This window comes from Marmota monax, unplaced genomic scaffold (assembly GCF_021218885.2).
Source record: "Marmota monax isolate L192 unplaced genomic scaffold, Marmota_monax_Labrador192_F-V1.1 WCK01_AAM20220418_F8-fsc00319, whole genome shotgun sequence".
NCBI classification, from domain to species: domain Eukaryota; kingdom Metazoa; phylum Chordata; class Mammalia; order Rodentia; family Sciuridae; genus Marmota; species Marmota monax.
In genome coordinates, this window is record NW_026692103.1 from 636122 (window position 1) to 648153 (window position 12032).

The 12032-nt window shown below is 37.6% G+C and overlaps 1 protein-coding gene across 7 annotated transcripts in view; it reads left to right on the forward strand.

The window, feature by feature from the left end:
• Tanc2 (tetratricopeptide repeat, ankyrin repeat and coiled-coil containing 2) overlaps nucleotides 1-12032 on the forward strand; it is a 467438-nt gene that overhangs the window by 15686 nt on the left and 439720 nt on the right. The gene's annotated exons all lie outside the window — the stretch shown is intronic.

A 12032-nucleotide genomic window follows, 5' to 3' on the forward strand; every position in this document is an offset into this window, starting at 1 on the left:
CACAACTATAAAAGTTTGGGGGGTGTTCCAGGGATTTTTTTCTCTTCTGAGGACATTGCTTTCCCTGCTGCCCTCTCAAGTTATGCATTTTCTTCCCTTCTCCACTTCCTATATTTCTTAGATCACTGGACCTGGAGAAAGTACATGCTCTCTTTAAACCCCATTTATAGCTTTCAGAGCACTCTGTTGTTTCTTCTCTAAAATTCTCTGGCTTTGAATCTCATGTCATCAGATTGTGTTATTTATAGATGCTTATTATTGCTATTGACTGTGTACTTCTTGGTTCATTCCATGCAATGATTTTTTTGTACTTACTATTTGGAGTTAGATCAGACTTCACAAGTTAAAGGTACAGTTCTCCATAAGATTTTCCACTCCAAATACCAGTTGTAAGCATAGAAGTTCCCAGAGCCACTGTTGTAGTCAGATTTTTCACTGCTGTGAGTACAAGATCTGACAAGAACAATTTTAGAGGAGGGAAAGTTTATTTTGCGGCTCATGGTTTCAGAAGTCTCAGTTCATTGACAGCCAGCTCCATTCCTCAGGGCTCAATGTGAGGCAGAGCATCATGGCGGAAGAGTGTGGTGGAGGAAAGTGGCTCATATGAAGGATGATAGAAAGCAGAGAGAGACTAAACTCAGCTCACCAAAAATATATATACCCTAAAAGCAGGGGCCCAGGGACCCTTTCCTCTAGCCACAACCTAGCAGTTTACATACAGTTACCACTCAGTTAACTCCTGTCAGGGGATTAATTCACCAGTTGTGTTAAGGCTCTCAAAATTCAATCATTTCCTTTCTGAATGGTCTTGCATTGTCTCACATGTGAGTGTTTGCGGGATACCTAATATCTAAATCATAACAGCCATCTTCATTTTTTACCAACTTGCTATAAATTTGGGTGTTCTTCCTACCCTTCAGATGTAGTAATTCCTGAGAACAACTCATAGAAGTCAGGAAAGCACTGTAGTTAAGAATATGGTTTTATTGTTGTATCTAGGATGCAAATCAGAATTAGCCAAAAGAAGAGACACACATGGCTGGGAGGCTTCCAAATGGGAAGATTTTGTTGTCTTTTCCCCATCGACTTAGGAAGTATTACCATCCTGGCATACTGATGTGTAACATAACAGTATATGCAGAGTATTGCCAACCAGGGAAGCTCATCCTAGTCTCAGTGCCCAAAGTTTTTATTGGAGTTTCATTAGGCATGATTGATTGAATTATCAACTACAAATTAAACTCGGTCTCTAACCCACCTCCTTACTCTAGTCAGTTGATGTAACTTGGTTCTAAGTCCCAACCCTCTAATCACATGGTTGGTTTTTCTGGCATTGCCATCCCCCATTCTGAGTCATTTCATTGCCACAAACTATCTAGGAGCCCACCATGAGTTCCATCCATGAATACAAAAGATATTCTTGTTATTTAGGAAATTACTAGGATTTATAGACTACCTCCCAGGAGTTTGGGGCTGGGGGAGGTTAGCCACATTTTTTTATTACCCAGGATTCTTTCTCCTCTTTTTGTTAGTTCCCTTGTCTTTCACCACTTCTATGTCTAATCTTAATTCTTGGTAATTTCAATAATGTAGATTTTTTTTTCAACATTTCAATTTTTCAGCCTTTTGAATTTGTCATCTTCAATGATCTTGACTGCCAACTTACCTCAGTCAATCCTTCTCGTGGTCATACCCTTGATCTTGACTAGTAACTGCAGAATCTCTATAATTTTAGTTTTACATATTCCACTCATTGACAATTTTTCTGACTTTCTCCTTTTAGTACTCTGGCTCTCATAATCCTTTAACCCCCACAAGGACCTCTAGTTCATTGATTGATTTGACTACCATTTCACACTCTCTTACCTTCTCAAATAGCCTTACTCCCTTCCCTACTCAATATAAATCAATCATAATTATCCCTGCACATAACATTGACAGGGTGTCCCCTGCTCCCTGCTGGAGAGTGAACCAGAGCCTTGCACATGTGAGGCAAGCACTGTACCACTGAGCTAAACCCCTAGTCTTAACATTTCCTCTTTCTTGATTCATTGTCCTTACTGAGCCAAAACCACATTTCCGGTTCAGTTCAACTTTCCACTTTCTCTACGCCAGCACCCATGGAGCTGAATGTAGTTAGTAAAGCATACAACTTCACTGAGTGGTTTCATTTTAAATTCATGACTACAAACCTCAAGTGGGACCCTAATCCTGCCAGGTGCATGTATCCTTAGTCTAAGAGGTGGGAGAGAGGGTGGATGATTATTTCACACTTTTCCCTCTCATATTTCTAATACTTCTTTCCATTCTTTTTCTTAGCTAATGACTTTTTCTACTCTCCTGAAAAAATTGAAGAGAACTTCCATAGAATCCTATAATCACATCTGTCCCTCTCCTAGCCTTTGCATCCACATATTCTGACAGTTACCAAGAACTATGTATACTTCTTTCTATAAGCAACCCTTCTATTTGTGCATTAGATCTACTCTTGTCTACTCAAGAACATTGCTTTTTCATTCTTTTCTTTCCCATTTCTAAGTTATACTCATTTCTGACTAAGTTATCCTCATCAGCATTCAAACGTGTCATTTTTCTCAAGTTAAAAAGTTTTCTTACCTGGGTATGTGGTGTATACCTGTAATCCCAGCATCTTGGGAGACTGAGGCAGGAGGATTGTGAGTTCAAAACCAGCCTCAGAAATTTAGTGAGGCCCTTGTCTTAGTCAGACCCTATCTCAAAAAAAAATATAAAAGGGGTGTGGATGTGGCTCAGTGGTTAAGTACCCCTGGGTTCAATCCATGGTACAATAAATAAATAAATAAACAAACAAACAAACAAATAAATAAATAAACTCACTTCTGCCTCTACCATCCAATTTCTGTGTTCTGTGTTTGTAGTAAACCCTTAAAAAATTGTTTATAATCTTCTGTCCTGTTTCCACCCTCCCGCATCTTTTCTTTGCAATGTTGCGGATTGAACCCAAGGCCTCATACATGATAGGCCAAGTATTCTACCACTAAGCTACATTTACAGCCTTTTTTATTATCTCTTGAGACAGGGTCTCATTGACCCAACTGGCCTTGAATTTGGAATCCTACTATCTTGATTTCCCCATTAGCAGGGATATATGTGTGTGCCACTATGCCTGGCAGCCCCCCATTTAAAAAGAAATCTTGTTATTTTGAAATGAAAACATACAAGAAAGTTGTGAAAATGGTACCAGAAAATCTCTTTCATGCATATTCACCAGTTGTTAAAATTTTATGACATGTACATTACGATTCTGCTTATGTGCATTTTTATTTGAATCATTTCAGAGTGAGTACTAGTCAACATATATCTGCACCTAAATACTCACTATTTCTTTCTTAAGAATGAGGACATTCTCAATCAATTAAAAAAATCAGGAAATTTAACATTTATACAATGGTATTGTCTAGTCTGTACTTCATGTTCAAAGCTTGTCTCTTTCCTCAATGTGTTAAACAGCATTTTCAGCATTTGTAATGGATTCATTACAATATTATGCATAAGTATTTTTTGGGGGATTTAGTATTCTTTAGGAGCAATTCTTAGCCTCTCTTGTGGCTTTTGGCATTGACACTTTGAAGGGTATAGTCATTTTATAGTCTCTTTTGTCTTTTTCCTCAGGTCATGCATTTTAGGGACCCGAATACTACATAAGTGATGTATGTCCTTCTCAGTGCATCCTATTAGGAAGCATCTGATTCCAATTTAACCCATGGCTGGTAATGTTAACTTTGATTATTTGGTTAGGATGTTTTTTTTTTTTTTCAGGTTCTCCACTGTAAAATTGCTATTTTCTTTTTGAAGTATATAAGTAATTCATGGGATAGATTTTGAAATTATATAAATCTGTTGTTCATCAAAATTTCATTCACCAGTTTTCACATGTTAATAATTCTTATCAATTATTAGTAGGATGATTGCAAACTGATGGTTCTCTAACTCAGCTATTTTGTCTGTATTTATTAATTGATCTTCTACTATAAAAGCCAGCCACGCTTCCCTGACTCCTTTCCTTATTTAACAGTGTGAACTCAATAAGTTGATTTTGTTCAGTGGGTTATGATCAATTTCTAAAGTTTATTTGAAGTTCTGATTGTCCCCAATTTGGCCAGTGGGACAGTTTGATATATCATGAGCATTATTTTAAGCACTTCCTAACTTTCTGGAACAACATATGATGCTCCAGGCCTATCTGGAATAGTATAATTGGATATATCTCTCTTGGATTCCTTTTTTTCCCTTTTAATTGAGGTATGATTTACATGGATTTAAATATAGACATATTAATATTTAGTTATTAATGAGTTTTGATAGTTGTATACACAGTCTGTCATTTACTACCTCAAACAAGATGTAAAACCTATCATCTAAGAAAGTTTCCTCATGCTTTTTTTTTTAAATCCAACTCCCCCCGCCCCACCACCCAAAGGCAAACCTTTATTTTCTACTATCATAGATTAGTTTTGCTTGTTCTTCGATTTCACGTACATGAATCATACATTAAGTATTTAATCGTACATGAATCATACACTGGATATAGATAGCTCAGTGGTAAAACACTTGCCTAGTATGTGTGAGTACCTGGGTTTGGTACCTTCTACTCCTCATTCCCCAAAAATATTTATTAGTTTTGGTTTCTGTATCAGTTTTAATCCAGTCATGAAAGAGAAACTATATAATGATTTAAATAGGGATCACTAAATATGAAGAATTATCAACTATAAAAGGAATTGGAGTAATGAGGGACTGGCAATTAAGAGGGAAAGAGGATGTAGGAATAGCAAATAGAAGAAGCACTGTTCTTATACTGAGACAGAATGCTCAAGGAAGAGTGCACCTCCAGCCCCTGGATGACATCCAGGCATTGTTGGAAACATCTGGCCATGGCTCACTGAAGGGCAGAGAAATAGCTTTTTGGTACCATCCCAAAAAAAGTTTTTTGAAAACTTGCAAGAAGCCACCTTGACAAGGAAAACCATTGGAATAGATGTCTTACCAAAGGTGCCCCATTATAAAACCACTAGAAGGGTGGTGCAGGCAGTGGGGAGTAGGTCCTTACTGCTGGGTACTTCTGGCTATCATGCAGTACAGGAACAGAACACTGGAGGAGCTGCACATTGCTGTAGTAAGCAGCTTGATGCTTCCTGTGCTGCAGGAACCAAGTGCTGGAGAAGCCATATGCGCTTGCACCCAGAAAAAAAACCCTTTCTTTAGTGCCTCCTAAAGATTTCTCTAGTACCTCCTACTCATGAAGCCTAGTATTGTGACAGATGGCAAAGAAAAATTATTTAAAGGGCTCAGAGCAGGCAAAAAGAATGGAGTTGAGAGTCAATAAGGTGATCTTTAGCTCAGATCACTGTTCTTCTTTTGAACCTAAATTTTAATTGTATGGTAGCAATTTTGTATAAAAGAATGGTAGAGGCTGAGGTAAACCCTTCTGTCCAGTAACTAGATGGAGTGTGAGACCAAATCAGTCTGATTTGGTTTTAGGCTTTGTTCTAGTTTTGGTGTATTTTAGCCCACCATTGACTTCAGATATTCTGAGGATGGTCAGAACTGTTTCATCAGAAGGGCTTGGTGTCTCCCCTGGCTCTAGCCAATATCCTAGATTTCTGAAATAAGGACAGTTTTCTCTGCTAACACTGGCTGCCAAGTGTTTTTAGTTTATCTTCCCTATATCCATTCTTCTAGAAATTAGCATATATGTGTATATTTTTATTTCCTTTTAATTCATACAGAAAAGGTAGCATACCATAATATTCTTTTTCATTTTTCCTTTTCACTTAACAACATATCATGCAAATCATTTTATATTACTTCATAGAGATCTGTTTTTATTATTTTATAATTACATAGTACTCCATAGTATCCATGTGCCATGATTAATTCAGTTAGTTGGTCTTCTATACTTAGGCACATTCCTGTGGTTTCCAGTGTGTTGCAATAAAAAATACTGTAATGAATAATCTTTTGTGTATACAGTTTCATGTTGTTGGAGTCCCTTCTCTCTTGAATCTCTTCCAGTTAGAATTTTTCCTTCATTATTCCAGTAAAACTACTTTTATAAAGAACTTTAGTGACTTCCATGTTGATAAATTCAGTAGTAAGTTCTAAGTCCTTTTCTCATGTGAACTCAGTCTACATTCATTCCCCTAATATTCTCTCAGTCTTATATCTTTTTTTAAAAATTTTTTTATTGTTGGTTGTTCAAAACATTACATAGTTCTTGATATATCATATTTCACACTTTGATTCAAGTGGGTTATGAACTCCCATTTTTACCCCGTATACAAATTGCAGAATCACATCAGTTACACATCCATTGATTTACATATTGCCATACTAGTGTCTGTTGTATTCTGCTGCCTTTCCTATCCTCTTCTATCCCCCCTCCCCTCCCCTCCCCTCTTCTCTCTCTACCCTCTCTACTGTCATTCATTTCTCCCCCTTGTATTATTTTCCCCTTTCCCCTCACTTCCTCTTGTATGAAATTTTGAATAACCCTGAGGGTCTCCTTCCATTTCCATGCAATTTCCCTTCTCTCTCCCTTTCCCTCCCACCTCTCATCCCAGTTTAATGTTAATCTTCTTCTCATGCTCTTCGTCCCTACTCTGTTCTTAGTTACTCTCCTTATATCAAAGAAGACATTTGGCATGTGTTTTTTAGGGATTGGCTAGCTTCACTTAGCATAATCTGCTCTAATGCCATCCATTTCCCTGCAAATTCTATGATTTTGTCATTTTTTAATGCAGAGTAATACTCCATTGTGTATAAATGCCACATTTTTTTTTATCCATTCGTCTATTGAAGGGCATCTAGGTTGGTTCCACAGTCTTGCTATTGTGAATTGTGCTGCTATGAACATCGATGTAGCAGTGTCCCTGTAGCATGCTCTTTTTAGGTCTTTAGGGAATAGACCAAGAAGGGGAATAGCTGGGTCAAATGGTGGTTCCATTCCCAGCTTTCCAAGAAATCTCCATACTGCTTTCCAAATTGGCCGCACCAATTTGCAGTCCCACCAGCAATGTACAAGTGTACCCTTTTCCCCACATCCTCGCCAGCACTTGTTGTTGTTTGACTTCATAATGGCTGCCAATCTAACTGGAGTGAGATGGTATCTTAGGGTGGTTTTGATTTGCATTTCTCTGACTGCTAGAGATGGTGAGCATTTTTTCATGTACTTGTTGATTGATTGTATGTCCTCCTCTGAGAAGTGTCCGTTCAGGTCCTTGGCCCATGTGTTGATTGGGTTATTTGTTATCTTATTGTTTAATTTTTTGAGTTCTTTGTATACTCTGGATATTAGGGCTCTATCTGAAGTGTGAGGAGTAAAGATTTGTTCCCAGGATGTAGGCTCCCTATTTACCTCTCTTATTGTTTCTTTTGCTGAGAAAAAACTTTTTAGTTTGAGTAAGTCCCATTTGTTGATTCTAGTTATTAACTCTTGTGCTATGGGTGTCCTATTGAGGAATTTGGAGCCCGACCCCACAGTATGTAGATCGTAGCCAACTTTTTCTTCTATCAGACGGCGTATCTCTGATTTGATATCAAGTTCCTTGATCCATTTTGAATTAACTTTGGTGCATGGCGAGAGAAAGGGATTCAGTTTCATTTTGTTGCATATGGATTTCCAGTTTTCCCAGCACCATTTGTTGAAGATGCTATCCTTCCTCCATTGCATGCTTTTAGCCCCTTTATCAAATATAAGGTAGTTGTAGTTTTGTGGATTGGTTTCTGTGTCCTCTATTCTGTACCATTGGTCCACCCACCTGTTTTGGTACCAGTACCATGCTGTTTTTGTTACTATTGCTCTGTAGTATAGTTTGAAATCTGGTATCGCTATACCGCCTGATTCACACTTCCTGCTTAGCATTGTTTTTGCTATTCTGGGTCTTTTATTTTTTCATATGAATTTCATGATTGCTTTCTCTATTTCTACAAGAAATGCCGTTGGGATTTTGATTGGCATTGCATTAAACCTATAGAGAACTTTTGGTAATATCGCCATTTTGATGATGTTGGTTCTGCCTATCCATGAACAGGGTATATTTTTCCATCTTCTAAGATCTTCTTCTATTTCTCTCTTTAGGGTTCTGTAGTTTTCATTGTATAAGTCTTTCACCTCTTTTGTTAGGTTGATTCCCAAGTATTTTATTTTTTTTGAAGATATTTTGAATGGAGTGGTTGTCCTCATTTCCATTTCAGAGGATTTGTCGCTGATATACAGGAATGCCTTTGATTTATGCGTGTTGATTTTATATCCTGCCACTTTGCTGAATTCATTTATTAGCTCTAATAGTTTCTTTGTAGACCCTTTTGGGTCTGCTAGGTATAGAATCATGTCACCTGCAAATAGTGATAATTTAAGTTCTTCTTTTCCTATTTTTATGCCTTTAATTTCTTTCGTCTGTCTAATTGCTCTGGCCAGTGTTTTGAGAACTATGTTGAACAGAAGTGGTGAGAGAGGGCATCCCTGTGTTGTTCCAGATTTTAGAGGGAATGCCTTCAGTTTTTCTCCATTCAGAATGATGCTAGCCTGAGGCTTAGCATAGATTGCTTTTACAATATTGAGGTATGTTCCTGTTATCCCTAGTTTTTCTAGAGTTTTGAACATAAAGGATGCTGTACTTTGTCAAATGCTTTTTCCGCATCTATCGAGATGATCATATGGTTCTTATCTTTAAGTCTATTGATGTGGTGAATAACATTTATTGATTTCCGTATATTGAACCAGCCTTGCATCCCAGGGATGAATCCTACTTGATCATGGTGCACAATTTTTTTGATATTTTTTGTATCCGATTTGCCAGAATTTTATTGAGCATTTTTGCATCTAGGTTCATTAGAGGTATTGGTCTGTAGTTTTCTTTCTTTGAAATGTCTTTGTCTGGTTTAGGAATCAGGGTGATGTTGGCCTTGTAGAATGAATTTGGAAGTTCTCCCTCTTTTTCTATTTCCTGAAGTAGCTTGAAAAGTATTGGTATTAGTTCCTCTTTAAAGGTTTTGTAAAACTCTGCTGTATACCCATCCGGTCCTGGGCTTTTCTTAGTTGGTAGTCTTTTGATGTTTTCTTCTATTTCCTCAATTGATATTGGTCTGTTTAGGTTGTCTGTATCCTCCTGACTCAATCTGGGCAGATCATATGACTTAAGAAATTTATTGATGCCTTCACTATCTTCTAATTTATTGGAGTATAAGGATTCAAAATAATTTCTGATTATCTTCTGTATTTCTGAAGTGTCTGTTGTGATATTGCCTTTTTCATCCCATATGCTAGTAATTTGAGTTCTCTCTCTTCTTCTCTTCGTTAGCATGCCTAAGGGTCTGTCGATTTTATTTATTTTTTCAAAGAACCAACTTTTAGTTTTGTCAATTTTTTCAATTGTTTCTTTTGTTTCAATTTCATTAATTTCAGCTCTGATTTTAATTATTTCTTGCCTTCTACTTCTTTTGCTGTTGTTTTGCTCTTCTTTTTCTAGGATTTAGAGATGAAGTATGAGATCATTTATTTGTTGGTTTTTTTTCTTTTTTTAAGGAATGAACTCCAAGCAATGAATTTTCTTCTTAGAACTGCTTTCAATGTATCCCATAGATTCCGATATGTTGTGTCTGTGTTTTCATTTATCTCTAAGAATTTTTTAATTTCCTCCTTGATGTATTCTGTAACCCATTGATCATTCAGTAACCTATTGTTCATTCTCGAAGTGATGCATGATTTTTCCTTCTTTTATCGTTGATTTTCAGTTTCATTCCATTATGATCAGATAAGATGCATGGTATTATCTCTACTCCTTTATATTGTCTAAGAGTTGCCCTGTGACATAATATATGATGTATTTTTGAGAAGGATCCATGTGCTGCTGAGAAAAAAGTGTAACTGCTTGATGTTGGGTGGTATATTCTATGTATGTCAATTAAGTCTAGGTTATTAATTATGTTATTGAGTTCTATAGTTTCCTTATTCAAATAACCTGTCCAGTGGTGAGATAGGTGTGTTGAAGTCTCCCATGATTATTGTATGGTGGTCTTTTAGACTCTTGAACTTGAGAAGAGTTTGTTTGATGAACATAGCTGCACCATTGTTTGGGGCATATATGTTTATGATTATTATGTCTTGTTGGTGTATGGTTCCCTTGAGCAGTATGTAGTGTCCCTCTTTATCCCTTTTGATTAACTTTGACTTGAAATCTATTTTGTTTGATATGAGTATGGACACTCCTGCTTGTTTCCGAAGTCCATATGAGTGATATGATTTTTCCCAACCCTTCACCTTCAGCCTATGTATGTCTTTTCCTATCAAATGCGTCTCCTGTAGGCAGCATATTGTTGGGTCTTGTTTTGTGATCCATTCTACTAGCCTGTGTCTCTTAATTGGTGAGTTTAAGCCATTAACATTTAGGGTTATTATTGAGATATGGGTTGTTCTTCCAGCCATATTTGTTTATTTATGTTACTAAACATGGTTTGTTTTCCTCTTTGATTATTTTTCCCCCCTTTACTGTCCTACCTCCCACTGTTGGTTTTCATTGTTATTTTCCATTTCCTCTTCCTGTAATGTTTTGCCGAGGATGTTTTGAAGAGATGGTTTTCTAGCTGCAAATTCTTTTAACTTTTGTTTATCATGTGCCGCAGTCTGGCTGGGCACAATCAGGAGCCACTTGTCAAAAGAAACTAACTTTATTTTTAGAACCACACACGCCAAACAAAACAGCCTCTCAGGAAAAACCCTCAGAGCCTCAACTGCCACCACCGGCTTTCCACAAGCCCTTCTCTCCACCTCCCACAATCCTCCTGCTCTTGAGGCCGATTGGCTGGGTCACGTGGGCGGAGCCAAAAAAGTCCCCCAATGAGCAGCTCCGTGGTCTGAAAGGGCTGGGAAAAAGCCCAATGAGCATCACCGCAGAGGAGCCAATCAGCTAGATGTTGCTGGGGCCGCTGTGAGCCAATCATCAGCCGGCAGCTGGAAGTTTGCTGGCAGCTGGAAGTTTGCTGGGGCCCCTTCGGCTGTGGCTCTCAACATCTCCCCCTCTCTGTTTAAACAACAAGCATGTAGCTTAGGGACCGTGCCTGTTAGGCAGTCCAATTCAACATATGGTCCTTACCCGTCATCGGATGAACTGACCTCTAGGCGTCAGCCTCCTGTCTTAGGTTGGTACCACTGCAATTGGATCATACCCGTCACTGACTACCGGTCCAGCATACAGCCATACTTGTGGATAGGCCTTTGCACCAGTGGGGGGGTGAGGTTCTTTGCCTCACCTCTGTTGGCCTCCAAATTTTAGACCATCACTAGTAGAGGAGGATGCAAAATGCCATGACATTAAGCCAATTGAGGGCTCCTTTGAAAAATTGTACCACCGGTGACACCATCAGCAAAAATACTCCAGCACTACCACAATTCGCTGTACCAACAGATAGTTCACAATGCATACAAGTGATACATAGTCCAGGCAAGGTCTGCAAGCAATTCAAAGCAAAGGAATCTGTCAATATGTCCATTTCCTCCCAAAGTAAATCGACTCCTTAATTGAGCATTACTTGTTGAGTTATTATTCATTGATGCATCAGTTTTTACAGTTTGTTGTGATAACTATTGAAGAAGCTGTAGTTTGGTTTTATCTTTGTCTTCACTGGCACTGGGATGAAGATAGGAATTCTGGCAATAATGGCTAAAGAAAAAATTATGTAACATTACAGAAGGCACTAAAAGAAAACAATTTTCTTAACAATTTACATTGTCTTTAAGAGAATTATTAAATATAATGAAAAGGAAAGGTGAAAGTAAACAAACAGATCTGTTAACCTTCTTTTTTGTTTACATATTAAAACAATCCTCAACAGTTGTTTACCCAATTTAAATTAAACCATATAAATCACGTGAAAAAAAAAATTTGGATCCATTTTATCATGAGCGCTCATCTTATATGATACATGGACATACATACATTCAAACATATAACACAAAACACAAGTGTGCACACATAATATACATACAACACATA